Source organism: Oncorhynchus masou, chromosome 12 (genome assembly GCF_036934945.1).
Source record: "Oncorhynchus masou masou isolate Uvic2021 chromosome 12, UVic_Omas_1.1, whole genome shotgun sequence".
In the NCBI taxonomy this organism is placed as follows: domain Eukaryota; kingdom Metazoa; phylum Chordata; class Actinopteri; order Salmoniformes; family Salmonidae; genus Oncorhynchus; species Oncorhynchus masou.
This window is the reverse complement of record NC_088223.1, coordinates 1,969,948-1,987,474: the sequence shown is the minus strand read 5'-3', so window position 1 is coordinate 1,987,474 and position 17,527 is coordinate 1,969,948.

The window sequence follows — 17,527 nt, the reverse complement described above, 5'->3', positions numbered from 1 at the left end:
AGACCACATCACAAGCCTATAATAGCATTATGCAGACCACATCACAAGCCTATAGTAGCATTATGCAGACCACATCACTAGTCTATAGTAGCATTATGCAGACCACATCACCAGTCTATAGTAGCATTATGCAGACCACATCACCAGTCTATAGTAACATTATGCAGAACACATCACAAGTCTATAGTAGCATTATGCAGACCACATCACCACTAGTCTATTATGCAGACCATTATGCAGACCACATCACCAATAGTCTATAGTAGCATTATGCAGACCACATCACCACTAGTCTATAGTAGCATTATGCAGACCACATCATCACCAGTCTACAGTAGCATTATGCAGACCACATCACAAGTCTATAGTAGCATTATGCAGACCACATCACTAGTCTATAGTAGCATTATGCAGACCACATCACCACTAGTCTGTAGTAGCATTATGCAGACCACATCACTAGTCTATAGTAGCATTATGCAGACCACATTATCACCAGTCTATAGTAGCATTATGCAGACCACATCACAAGTCTATAGTAGCATTATGCAGATCACATCACTAGACTATAGTAGCATTATGCAGACGACATCACCACTCATCTATAGTAGCATTATGCAGACCACATCACCACTCGTCTATAGTAGCATTATGCAGACCACATCACCACCAGTCTATAGTAGCAGTATGAAGACCGCATCACCAGTCTATAGTAGCATTATGCAGACCGCATCACTAGTCTATAGTAGCATTATGCAGACCACATCACCACTAGTCTATAGTAGCACTATGCAGACCACATCACCACTAGTCTATAGTAGCATTATGCAGACCACATCATCACTAGTCTTTAGTAGCATTATGCAGACCACATCACCACTAGTCTATAGTAGCATTATGCAGACCACATCATCACTAGTCTATAGTAGCATTATGCAGACCACATCACCAGTCTATAGTAGCATTATGCAGACCACATCACCAGTCTATAGTAACATTATGCAGAACACATCACAAGTCTATAGTAGCATTATGCAGACCACATCACCACTAGTCTATTATGCAGACCATTATGCAGACCACATCACCAATAGTCTATAGTAGCATTATGCAGACCACATCACCACTAGTCTATAGTAGCATTATGCAGACCACATCATCACCAGTCTATAGTAGCATTATGCAGACCACATCACTAGTCTATAGTAGCATTATGCAGACCACGTTATCACCAGTCTATAGTAGCATTATGCAGACCACATCACAAGTCTATAGTAGCATTATGCAGACCACATCACTAGACTATAGTAGCATTATGCAGACCACATCACCACTAGTCTATAGTAGCATTATGCAGACCACATTATCACCAGTCTTTGGTAGCATTATGCAGACCACATCACAAGCCTATAGTAGCATTATGCAGACCACATCACTAGTCTATAGTAGCATTATGCAGACCACATCACCAGTCTATAGTAGCATTATGCAGACCACATCACCAGTCTATAGTAACATTATGCAGAACACATCACAAGTCTATAGTAGCATTATGCAGACCACATCACCACTAGTCTATTATGCAGACCATTATGCAGACCACATCACCAATAGTCTATAGTAGCATTATGCAGACCACATCACCACTAGTCTATAGTAGCATTATGCAGACCACATCATCACCAGTCTATAGTAGCATTATGCAGACCACATCACAAGTCTATAGTAGCATTATGCAGACCACATCACTAGTCTATAGTAGCATTATGCAGACCACATCACCACTAGTCTGTAGTAGCATTATGCAGACCACATCACTAGTCTATAGTAGCATTATGCAGACCACATTATCACCAATCTATAGTAGCATTATGCAGACCACATCACAAGTCTATAGTAGCATTATGCAGACCACATCACCACTCGTCTATAGTAGCATTATGCAGACCACATCACCACCAGTCTATAGTAGCAGTATGAAGACCGCATCACCAGTCTATAGTAGCATTATGCAGACCGCATCACTAGTCTATAGTAGCATTATGCAGACCACATCACCACTAGTCTATAGTAGCACTATGCAGACCACATCACCACTAGTCTATAGTAGCATTATGCAGACCACATCATCACTAGTCTTTAGTAGCATTATGCAGACCACATCACCACTAGTCTATAGTAGCATTATGCAGACCACATCATCACTAGTCTATAGTAGCATTATGCAGACCACATCACCAGTCTATAGTAGCATTATGCAGACCACATCACCAGTCTATAGTAACATTATGCAGAACACATCACAAGTCTATAGTAGCATTATGCAGACCACATCACCACTAGTCTATTATGCAGACCATTATGCAGACCACATCACCAATAGTCTATAGTAGCATTATGCAGACCACATCACCACTAGTCTATAGTAGCATTATGCAGACCACATCATCACCAGTCTATAGTAGCATTATGCAGACCACATCACTAGTCTATAGTAGCATTATGCAGACCACATTATCACCAGTCTATAGTAGCATTATGCAGACCACATCACAAGTCTATAGTAGCATTATGCAGACCACATCACTAGACTATAGTAGCATTATGCAGACCACATCACCACTAGTCTATAGTAGCATTATGCAGACCACATTATCACCAGTCTTTGGTAGCATTATGCAGACCACATCACAAGCCTATAGTAGCATTATGCAGACCACATCACTAGTCTATAGTAGCATTATGCAGACCACATCACCAGTCTATAGTAGCATTATGCAGACCACATCACCAGTCTATAGTAACATTATGCAGAACACATCACAAGTCTATAGTAGCATTATGCAGACCACATCACCACTAGTCTATTATGCAGACCATTATGCAGACCACATCACCAATAGTCTATAGTAGCATTATGCAGACCACATCACCACTAGTCTATAGTAGCATTATGCAGACCACATCATCACCAGTCTATAGTAGCATTATGCAGACCACATCACAAGTCTATAGTAGCATTATGCAGACCACATCACTAGTCTATAGTAGCATTATGCAGACCACATCACCACTAGTCTGTAGTAGCATTATGCAGACCACATCACTAGTCTATAGTAGCATTATGCAGACCACATTATCACCAATCTATAGTAGCATTATGCAGACCACATCACAAGTCTATAGTAGCATTATGCAGACCACATCACCACTCGTCTATAGTAGCATTATGCAGACCACATAACCACCAGTCTATAGTAGCATTAGGCAGACCGCATCACCAGTCTATAGTAGCATTATGCAGACCGCATCACTAGTCTATAATAGCATTATGCAGACCACATCATCACTAGTCTATAGTAGCATTATGCAGACCACATCACCACTAGTCTATAGTAGCACTATGCAGACCACATCACCAGTCTATAGTAGCATTATGCAGACCACATCACCACTCGTCTATTATGCAGACCACATCATCACTAGACTATAGTAGCATTATGCAGACCACATCACCAGTCTATAGTAACATTATGCAGACCACATCACTAGTCTATAGTAGCATTATGCAGACCACATCACCAGTCTATAGTAGCATTATGCAGACCACATCACTAGTCTATAGTAGCATTATGCAGACCACATCACTAGTCTATAGTAGCATTATGCAGACCACATCACCACTAGTCTATAGTTGCATTATGCAGACCACATCACCACTAGTCTATAGTAGCATTATGCAGACCACATCACTAGTCTATAGTAGCATTATGCAGACCACATTATCACCAGTCTTTGGTAGCATTATGCAGACAACATCACAAGCCTATAATAGCATTATGCAGACCACATCACAAGCCTATAGTAGCATTATGCAGACCACATCACTAGTCTATAGTAGCATTATGCAGACCACATCACCAGTCTATAGTAGCATTATGCAGACCACATCACCAGTCTATAGTAACATTATGCAGAACACATCACAAGTCTATAGTAGCATTATGCAGACCACATCACCACTAGTCTATTATGCAGACCATTATGCAGACCACATCACCAATAGTCTATAGTAGCATTATGCAGACCACATCACCACTAGTCTATAGTAGCATTATGCAGACCACATCATCACCAGTCTATAGTAGCATTATGCAGACCACATCACAAGTCTATAGTAGCATTATGCAGACCACATCACTAGTCTATTGTAGCATTATGCAGACCACATCACCACTAGTCTGTAGTAGCATTATGCAGACCACATCACTAGTCTATAGTAGCATTATGCAGACCACATCACAAGTCTATAGTAGCATTATGCAGACCACATCACTAGACTATAGTAGAATTATGCAGACCACATCACCACTAGTCTATAGTAGCATTATGCAGACGACATCACCACTCGTCTATAGTAGCATTATGCAGACCACATCACCACTCGTCTATAGTAGCATTATGCAGACCACATCACCACCAGTCTATAGTAGCATTATGAAGACCGCATCACCAGTCTATAGAAGCATTATGCAGACCGCATCACTAGTCTATAATAGCATTATGCAGACCACATCATCACTAGTCTATAGTAGCATTATGCAGACCACATCACCACTAGTCTATAGTAGCACTATGCAGACCACATCACCACTAGTCTATAGTAGCATTATGCAGACCACATCATCACTAGTCTTTAGTAGCATTATGCAGACCACATCACCACTAGTCTATAGTAGCATTATGCAGACCACATCACCACTAGTCTATAGTAGCATTATGCAGACAACATCACCACTAGTCTATAGTAGCATTATGCAGACCACATCACCACTAGTCTATAGTAGCATTATGCAGACCACATCATCACTAGTCTATAGTAGCATTATGCAGACCACATCACCACTAGTCTATAGTAGCATTATGCAGACCACATCACCACTAGTCTATAGTAGCATTATGCAGACCACATCACTAGTCTATAGTAGCATTATGCAGACCACATTACCACTAGTCTATAGTAGCATTATGCAGACCACATCACCACTAGTCTATAGTAGCATTATGCAGACCACATCACTAGTCTATAGTAGCATTATAAAGACCACATCACCAGTCTATAGTAGCATTATGCAGACCACATCACCAGTCTATAGTAACATTATGCAGAACACATCACAAGTCTATAGTAGCATTATGCAGACCACATCACCACTAGTCTATTATGCAGACCATTATGCAGACCACATCACCAATAGTCTATAGTAGCATTATGCAGACCACATCACCACTAGTCTATAGTAGCATTATGCAGACCACATCATCACCAGTCTATAGTAGCATTATGCAGACCACATCACAAGTCTATAGTAGCATTATGCAGACCACATCACTAGTCTATAGTAGCATTATGCAGACCACATCACCACTAGTCTGTAGTAGCATTATGCAGACCACATCACTAGTCTATAGTAGCATTATGCAGACCACATTATCACCAGTCTATAGTAGCATTATGCAGACCACATCACAAGTCTATAGTAGCATTATGCAGACCACATCACTAGACTATAGTAGAATTATGCAGACCACATCACCACTAGTCTATAGTAGCATTATGCAGACGACATCACCACTCGGCTATAGTAGCATTATGCAGACCACATCACCACTCGTCTATAGTAGCATTATGCAGACCACATCACCACCAGTCTATAGTAGCATTATGAAGACCGCATCACCAGTCTATAGAAGCATTATGCAGACCGCATCACTAGTCTATAATAGCATTATGCAGACCACATCATCACTAGTCTATAGTAGCATTATGCAGACCACATCACCACTAGTCTATAGTAGCACTATGCAGACCACATCACCACTAGTCTATAGTAGCATTATGCAGACCACATCATCACTAGTCTTTAGTAGCATTATGCAGACCACATCACCACTAGTCTATAGTAGCATTATGCAGACCACATCACCACTAGTCTATAGTAGCATTATGCAGACAACATCACCACTAGTCTATAGTAGCATTATGCAGACCACATCACCACTAGTCTATAGTAGCATTATGCAGACCACATCACCACTAGTCTATAGTAGCATTATGCAGACCACATCGCCACTAGTCTATAGTAGCATTATGCAGACAACATCACCACTAGTCTATAGTAGCATTATGCAGACCACATCACCACTAGTCTATAGTAGCATTATGCAGACCACATCACCACTAGTCTATAGTAGCATTATGCAGACCACATCACCACTAGTCTATAGTAGCATTATGCAGACCACATCACCACTAGTCTATAGTAGCATTATGCAGACCACATCACTAGTCTATAGTAGCATTATGCAGACCACATTATCACCAGTCTTTGGTAGCATTATGCAGACCACATCACAAGCCTATAATAGCATTATGCAGACCACATCACAAGCCTATAGTAGCATTATGCAGACCACATCACTAGTCTATAGTAGCATTATGCAGACCACATCACCAGTCTATAGTAGCATTATGCAGACCACATCACCAGTCTATAGTAACATTATGCAGAACACATCACAAGTCTATAGTAGCATTATGCAGACCACATCACCACTAGTCTATTATGCAGACCATTATGCAGACCACATCACCAATAGTCTATAGTAGCATTATGCAGACCACATCAGACCACACTAGTCTATAGTAGCATTATGCAGACCACATCATCACAGTCTATAGTAGCATTATGCAGACCACATCACAGTCTATAGTCTATAGTAGCATTATGCAGAACACATCACAAGTCTATAGTAGCATTATGCAGACCACATCACCACTAGTCCAGACCATTATGCAGACCACATCACCAATAGTCTATAGTAGCATTATGCAGACCACATCACCACTAGTCTATAGTAGCATTATGCAGACCACATCATCACCAGTCTATAGTAGCATTATGCAGACCACATCACAAGTCTATAGTAGCATTATGCAGACCACATCACTAGTCTATAGTAGCATTATGCAGACCACATCACCACTAGTCTGTAGTAGCATTATGCAGACCACGTCACTAGTCTATAGTAGCATTATGCAGACCACATTATCACCAGTCTATAGTAGCATTATGCAGACCACATCACAAGTCTATAGTAGCATTATGCAGACCACATCACTAGACTATAGTAGCATTATGCAGACCACATCACCACTAGTCTATAGTAGCATTATGCAGACGACATCACCACTCGTCTATAGTAGCATTATGAGGACCACATCACCACTCGTCTATAGTAGCATTATGCAGACCACATCACCACCAGTCTATAGTAGCATTATGCAGACCGCATCACCAGTCTATAGTAGCATTATGCAGACCGCATCACTAGTCTATAATAGCATTATGCAGACCACATAATCACTAGTCTATAGTAGCATTATGCAGACCACATCACCACTAGTCTATAGTAGCACTATGCAGACCACATCACCAGTCTATAGTAGCATTATGCAGACCACATCACCACTCGTCTATTATGCAGACCACATCATCACTAGACTATAGTAGCATTATGCAGACCACATCACCAGTCTATAGTAACATTATGCAGACCACATCACTAGTCTATAGTAGCATTATGCAGACCACATCACCAGTCTATAGTAGCATTATGCAGACCACATCACAAGTCTATAGTAGCATTATGCAGACCACATCACTAGTCTATAGTAGCATTATGCAGACCACATCACTAGTCTATAGTAGCATTATGCAGACAACATAACAAATCTTTAGTAGCATTATGCAGACCACATCACCACTAGTCTATAGTTGCATTATGCAGACCACATCATCACTAGTCTATAGTAGCATTAGGCAGACCACATCACTAGTCTATAGAGGCATTATGCAGACCACATCATCACTAGTCTATCGTAGCATTATGCAGACCACATCACCACTAGTCGATAGTAGCATTATGCAGACCACATCACCAATAGTCTATAGTAGCATTATGCAGACCACATCACCACTAGTCTATAGTAGCATTATGCAGACCACATCATCACCAGTCTATAGTAGCATTATGCAGACCACATCACAAGTCTATAGTAGCATTATGCAGACCACATCACTAGTCTATAGTAGCATTATGCAGACCACATCACCACTAGTCTGTAGTAGCATTATGCAGACCACATCACTAGTCTATAGTAGCATTATGCAGACCACATTATCACCAGTCTATAGTAGCATTATGCAGACCACATCACAAGTCTATAGTAGCATTATGCAGACCACATCACTAGACTATAGTAGCATTATGCAGACCACATCACCACTAGTCTATAGTAGCATTATGCAGACCACATCACCACTCGTCTATAGTAGCATTATGAGGACCACATCACCACTCGTCTATAGTAGCATTATGCAGACCACATCACCACCAGTCTATAGTAGCATTATGCAGACCGCATCACCAGTCTATAGTAGCATTATGCAGACCGCATCACTAGTCTATAATAGCATTATGCAGACCACATCATCACTAGTCTATAGTAGCATTATGCAGACCACATCACCACTAGTCTATAGTAGCACTATGCAGACCACATCACCAGTCTATAGTAGCATTATGCAGACCACATCACCACTCGTCTATTATGCAGACCACATCATCACTAGACTATAGTAGCATTATGCAGACCACATCACCAGTCTATAGTAACATTATGCAGACCACATCACTAGTCTATAGTAGCATTATGCAGACCACATCACCAGTCTATAGTAGCATTATGCAGACCACATCACAAGTCTATAGTAGCATTATGCAGACCACATCACTAGTCTATAGTAGCATTATGCAGACCACATCACTAGTCTATAGTAGCATTATGCAGACAACATAACAAATCTTTAGTAGCATTATGCAGACCACATCACCACTAGTCTATAGTAGCATTAGGCAGACCACATCACTAGTCTATAGAGGCATTATGCAGACCACATCATCACTAGTCTATCGTAGCATTATGCAGACCACATCACCACTAGTCGATAGTAGCATTAGGCAGACCACATCACTAGTCTATAGAGGCATTATGCAGACCACATCATCACTAGTCTATCGTAGCATTATGCAGACCACATCACCACTAGTCGATAGTAGCATTATGCAGACCACATCACCACTAGTCTATAGTAGCATTATGCAGACCACATAACTAGTTTATAGTAGCATTATGAAGACCACATCACTAGTCTATAGTAGCATTATGCAGACCACATCACTAGTCTATAGTAGCATTATGCAGACCAAATCACTAGTCTATAGTAGCATTATGCAGACCACACCACCAGTCTATAGTAGCATTATGCAGACCACATCACCAGTCTATAGGAGCATTATGCAGACCACACCACTAGTCTATTGTAGCATTATGCAAACCACATCACCACTAGTCTATAGTAGCATTATGCAGACCACATCACAAGTCTATAGTAGCATTATGCAGACCATATCAGTAGTCTATAGAAGCATTATGCAGACCACATCACAACTAGTCTATAGTAGCATTATTCAGACCACATCACTAGTTTATAGTAGCATTATGCAGAACACATTACCACTAGTCTATAGTAGCATTGTGCAGACCACATCACCACTAGTCTATAGTAGCATTGTGCAGACCACATCACCACTAGTCTATAGTAGCATTGTGCAGACCACATCACCACTAGTCTATAGTAGCATTATGCAGACCACATCACTAGTCTATAGTAGCATTATGCAGACCACATCATCACTAGTCTATAGTAGCATTATGCAGACCACATCACCACTAGTCTATAGTAGCATTATGCAGACAACATCATCACTAGTCTATAGTAGCATTATGCAGACCACATCATCACTAGTCTATAGTAGCATTATGCAGACCACATCATCACTAGTCTATAGTAGCATTATGCAGACCACATCATCACTAGTCTACAGTAGCATTATGCAGACCACATCATCACTAGTTTATAGTAGCATTATGCAGACCACATCACCACTAGTCTATAGTAGCATTATGCAGACCACATCACCACTAGTCTATTATGCAGACCACACCACCACTAGTCTATAGTAGCATTATGCAGACCACATCACCACTAGTCTATTATGCAGACCATTATGTAGACCACATCACCACTAGTCTATAGTAGCATTATGCAGACCACATCACTAGTCTATAGTAGCATTATGCAGACCACATCATCACCAGTCTATAGTAGCATTATGCAGACCACATCACAAGTCTATAGTAGCATTATGCAGACCACATCACTAGTCTATAGTAGAATTATGCAGACCACATCACCACTAGTCTATAGTAGCATTATGCAGACCACATCACTAGTCTATAGTAGCATTATGCAGACCACATTATCACCAGTCTTTGGTAGCATTATGCAGACCACATCACAAGCCTATAATAGCATTATGCAGACCACATCACAAGCCTATAGTAGCATTATGCAGACCACATCACTAGTCTATAGTAGCATTATGCAGACCACATCACCAGTCTATAGTAGCATTATGCAGACCACATCACCAGTCTATAGTAACATTATGCAGAACACATCACAAGTCTATAGTAGCATTATGCAGACCACATCACCACTAGTCTATAGTAGCATTATGCAGACCACATCACCAATAGTCTATAGTAGCATTATGCAGACCACATCACCACTAGTCTATAGTAGCATTATGCAGACCACATCATCACCAGTCTATTATGCAGACCACATCACCACTAGTCTATAGTAGCATTATGCAGACCACATCACCACTAGTCTATTATGCAGACCACATCACCACTAGTCTATAGTAGCATTATACAGACCACATCACTAGTCTATAGTAGCATTATGCAGACCACACCACCACTAGTCTATAGTAGCATTATGCAGACCACATCACCACTAGTCTATTATGCAGACCATTATGTAGACCACATCACCACTAGTCTATAGTAGCATTATGCAGACCACATCACTAGTCTATAGTAGCATTATGCAGACCACATTATCACCAGTCTATAGTAACATTATGCAGACCACATCACAAGTCTATAGTAGCATTATGCAGACCACATCACTAGTCTATAGTAGCATTATGCAGACCACATCACCACTAGTCTATAGTAGCATTATGCAGACCACATCACTAGTCTATAGTAGCATTATGTAGACCACATCACTAGTCTATAGTAGCATTATGCAGACCACATCACAAGTCTATAGTAGCATGCAGACCACATCACTAGTCTATAGTAGAATTATGCAGACCACATCACCACTAGTCTATAGTAGCATTATGCAGACCACATCACTAGTCTATAGTAGCATTATGCAGACCACATTATCACCAGTCTTTGGTAGCATTATGCAGATCACATCACAAGCCTATAATAGCATTATGCAGACCACATCACAAGCCTATAGTAGCATTATGCAGACCACATCACTAGTCTATAGTAGCATTATGCAGACCACATCACCAGTCTATAGTAGCATTATGCAGACCACATCACCAGTCTATAGTAACATTATGCAGAACACATCACAAGTCTATAGTAGCATTATGCAGACCACATCACCACTAGTCTATAGTAGCATTATGCAGACCACATCACCAATAGTCTATAGTAGCATTATGCAGACCACATCACCACTAGTCTATAGTAGCATTATGCAGACCACATCATCACCAGTCTATTATGCAGACCACATCACCACTAGTCTATAGTAGCATTATGCAGACCACATCACCACTAGTCTATTATGCAGACCACATCACCACTAGTCTATAGTAGCATTATACAGACCACATCACTAGTCTATAGTAGCATTATGCAGACCACACCACCACTAGTCTATAGTAGCATTATGCAGACCACATCACCACTAGTCTATTATGCAGACCATTATGTAGACCACATCACCACTAGTCTATAGTAGCATTATGCAGACCACATCACTAGTCTATAGTAGCATTATGCAGACCACATTATCACCAGTCTATAGTAACATTATGCAGACCACATCACAAGTCTATAGTAGCATTATGCAGACCACATCACTAGTCTATAGTAGCATTATGCAGACCACATCACCACTAGTCTATAGTAGCATTATGCAGACCACATCACTAGTCTATAGTAGCATTATGCAGACCACATCACTAGTCTATAGTAGCATTATGCAGACCACATTATCACCAGTCTATAGTAACATTATGCAGACCACATCACAAGTCTATAGTAGCATTATGCAGACCACATCACTAGTCTATAGTAGCATTATGCAGACCACATCACCACTAGTCTATAGTAGCATTATGCAGACCACATCACTAGTCTATAGTAGCATTATGTAGACCACATCACCACTAGTCTATAGTAGCATTATGCAGACCGCATCACCAGTCTATAGTAGCATTATGCAGACCGCATCACTAGTCTATAATAGCATTATGCAGACCACATCATCACTAGTCTATAGTAGCATTATGCAGACCACATCACCACTAGTCTATAGTAGCATTATGCAGACCACACCACCACTAGTCTATAGTAGCATTATGCAGACCACATCACCACTAGTCTATTATGCAGACCATTATGTAGACCACATCACCACTAGTCTATAGTAGCATTATGCAGACCACATCACTAGTCTATAGTAGCATTATGCAGACCACATTATCACCAGTCTATAGTAACATTATGCAGACCACATCACAAGTCTATAGTAGCATTATGCAGACCACATCACTAGTCTATAGTAGCATTATGCAGACCACATCACCACTAGTCTATAGTAGCATTATGCAGACCACATCACTAGTCTATAGTAGCATTATGTAGACCACATCACTAGTCTATAGTAGCATTATGCAGACCACATCACAAGTCTATAGTAGCATTATGCAGACCACATCACTAGTCTATAGTAGAATTATGCAGACCACATCACCACTAGTCTATAGTAGCATTATGCAGACCACATCACTAGTCTATAGTAGCATTATGCAGACCACATTATCACCAGTCTTTGGTAGCATTATGCAGACCACATCACAAGCCTATAATAGCATTATGCAGACCACATCACAAGCCTATAGTAGCATTATGCAGACCACATCACTAGTCTATAGTAGCATTATGCAGACCACATCACCAGTCTATAGTAGCATTATGCAGACCACATCACCAGTCTATAGTAACATTATGCAGAACACATCACAAGTCTATAGTAGCATTATGCAGACCACATCACCAGTCTATAGTAACATTATGCAGAACACATCACAAGTCTATAGTAGCATTATGCAGACCACATCACCACTAGTCTATAGTAGCATTATGCAGACCACATCACCAATAGTCTATAGTAGCATTATGCAGACCACATCACCACTAGTCTATAGTAGCATTATGCAGACCACATCATCACTAGTCTATTATGCAGACCACATCACCACTAGTCTATTGTAGCATTATACAGACCACATCACTAGTCTATAGTAGCATTATGCAGACCACACCACCACTAGTCTATAGTAGCATTATGCAGACCACATCACCACTAGTCTATTATGCAGACCATTATGTAGACCACATCACCACTAGTCTATAGTAGCATTATGCAGACCACATCACTAGTCTATAGTAGCATTATGCAGACCACATTATCACCAGTCTATAGTAACATTATGCAGACCACATCACAAGTCTATAGTAGCATTATGCAGACCACATCACTAGTCTATAGTAGCATTATGCAGACCACATCACCACTAGTCTATAGTAGCATTATGCAGACCACATCACTAGTCTATAGTAGCATTATGCAGACCACATCACTAGTCTATAGTAGCATTATGCAGACCACATTATCACCAGTCTATAGTAACATTATGCAGACCACATCACAAGTCTATAGTAGCATTATGCAGACCACATCACTAGTCTATAGTAGCATTATGCAGACCACATCACCACTAGTCTATAGTAGCATTATGCAGACCACATCACTAGTCTATAGTAGCATTATGTAGACCACATCACCACTAGTCTATAGTAGCATTATGCAGACCGCATCACCAGTCTATAGTAGCATTATGCAGACCGCATCACTAGTCTATAATAGCATTATGCAGACCACATCATCACTAGTCTATAGTAGCATTATGCAGACCACATCACCACTAGTCTATAGTAGCACTATGCAGACCACATCACCAGTCTATAGTAGCATTATGCAGACCACATCACCACTCGTCTATTATGCAGACCACATCATCACTAGTCTATAGAAGCATTATGCAGACCACATCACCAGTCTATAGTAGCATTATGCAAACCACATCACCACTAGTCTATAGTAGCATTATGCAGACCACATCACCACTCGTCTATTATGCAGACCCCATCATCACTAGTCTATAGTACCATTATGCAGACCACATCATCACTAGTCTTTAGTAGCATTATGCAGACCACATTACCACTAGTCTAGAGTAGCATTATGTAGACCACATCATCACTAGTCTATTATGCAGACCACATAACCACTAGTCTATAGTAGCATTATGCAGACCACATCATCACTAGTCTTTAGTAGCATTATGCAGACCACATCACCACTAGTCTATAGTAGCATTATGCAGACCACATCATCACTAGTCTTTAGTAGCATTATGCAGACCACATCACCACTAGTCTATAGTAGCATTATGCAGACCACATCACCACTAGTCTATAGTAGCATTATGCAGACCACATCACCACTAGTCTATAGTAGCATTATGCAGACCACATCACCACCAGTCTATAGTAGCATTATGCAGACCACATCACCACTAGTCTATAGTAGCAATATGCAGACCACATCACCACTAGTCTATAGTAGCATTATGCAGACCACATCACCACTAGTCTATAGTAGCATTATGCAGACCACATCACTAGTCTATAGTAGCATTATGCAGACCACATTATCACCAGTCTTTGGTAGCATTATGCAGACCACATCACAAGCCTATAGTAGCATTATGCAGACCACATCACTAGTCTATAGTAGCATTATGCAGACCACATCACCAGTCTATAGTAGCATTGTGCAGACCACATCACCAGTCTATAGTAGCATTATGCAGAACACATCACCAGTCTATAGTAGCATTATGCACACCACATCACCACTAGTCTATTATGCAGACCATTATGCAGACCACATCAACAATAGTCTATAGTAGCATTATGCAGACCACATCACCACTAGTCTATAGTAGCATTATGCAGACCACATCATCACCAGTCTATAGTAGCATTATGCAGACCACATCACAAGTCTATAGTAGCATTATGCAGACCACATCACTAGTCTATAGTAGCATTATGCAGACCACATCATCACTAGTCTATAGTAGCATTAGGCAGACCACATCACTAGTCTATAGTAGCATTATGCAGCCCACATTATCACCAGTCTATAGTAGCATTATGCAGACCACATCACAAGTCTATAGTAGCATTATGCAGACCACATCACTAGACTATAGTAGCATTATGCAGACCACATCACCACTAGTCTATAGTAGCATTATGCAGACCACATCACCAGTCTATAGTAGCATTATGCAGACCACATCACCACTAGTCTATAGTAGCATTATGCAGACCACATCACCACCAGTCTATAGGAGCATTATGCAGACCGCATCACCAGTCTATAGTAGCATTATGCAGACCACATCACTAGACTATAGTAGCATTATGCAGACCACATCACCACTAGTCTATAGTAGCATTATGCAGACCACATCACCACTAGTCTATAGTAGCATTATGCAGACCACATCACCACTAGTCTATAGTAGCATTATGCAGACCACATCACCACTAGTCTATAGTAGCATTATGCAGACCACATCACCACTAGTCTATAGTAGCATTATGCAGACCACATCACCACTAGTCTATAGTAGCATTATGCAGACCACATCACTAGTCTATAGTAGCATTATGCAGACCACATTATCACCAGTCTTTGGTAGCATTATGCAGACCACATCACAAGCCTATAGTAGCATTATGCAGACCACATCACAAGCCTATAGTAGCATTATGCAGACCACATCACTAGTCTATAGTAGCATTATGCAGACCACATCACCAGTCTATAGTAGCATTATGCAGACCACATCACCAGTCTATAGTAACATTATGCAGAACACATCACAAGTCTATAGTAGCATTATGCAGACCACATCACCACTAGTCTATTATGCAGACCATTATGCAGACCACATCACCAATAGTCTATAGTAGCATTATGCAGACCACATCACCACTAGTCTATAGTAGCATTATGCAGACCACATCATCACCAGTCTATAGTAGCATTATGCAGACCACATCACAAGTCTATAGTAGCATTATGCAGACCACATCACTAGTCTATAGTAGCATTATGCAGACCACATCACCACTAGTCTGTAGTAGCATTATGCAGACCACATCACTAGTCTATAGTAGCATTATGCAGACCACATTATCACCAGTCTATAGTAGCATTATGCAGACCACATCACAAGTCTATAGTAGCATTATGCAGACCACATCACTAGACTATAGTAGCATTATGCAGACCACATCACCACTAGTCTATAGTAGCATTATGCAGACCACATCACCACTAGTCTATAGTAGCATTATGCAGACCACATCACCACTCGTCTATAGTAGCATTATGCAGACCACATCACCACCAGTCTATAGTAGCATTAGGCAGACCGCATCACCAGTCTATAGTAGCATTATGCAGACCGCATCACTAGTCTATAATAGCATTATGCAGACCACATCATCACTAGTCTATAGTAGCATTATGCAGACCACATCACCACTAGTCTATAGTAGCACTATGCAGACCACATCACCAGTCTATAGTAGCATTATGCAGACCACATCACCACTCGTTTATTATGCAGACCACATCATCACTAGACTATAGTAGCATTATGCAGACCACATCACCAGTCTATAGTAACATTATGCAGACCACATCACTAGTCTATAGTAGCATTATGCAGACCACATCACCAGTCTATAGTAGCATTATGCAGACCACATCACAAGTCTATAGTAGCATTATGCAGACCACATCACTAGTCTATAGTAGCATTATGCAGACCACATCACTAGTCTATAGTAGCATTATGCAGACCACATAACAAATCTTTAGTAGCATTATGCAGACCACATCACCACTAGTCTATAGTTGCATTATGCAGACCACATCACCACTAGTCTATAGTAGCATTATGCAGACCACATCACTAGTCTATAGTAGCATTATGCAGACCACATTATCACCAGTCTTTGGTAGCATTATGCAGACCACATCACAAGCCTATAATAGCATTATGCAGACCACATCACAAGCCTATA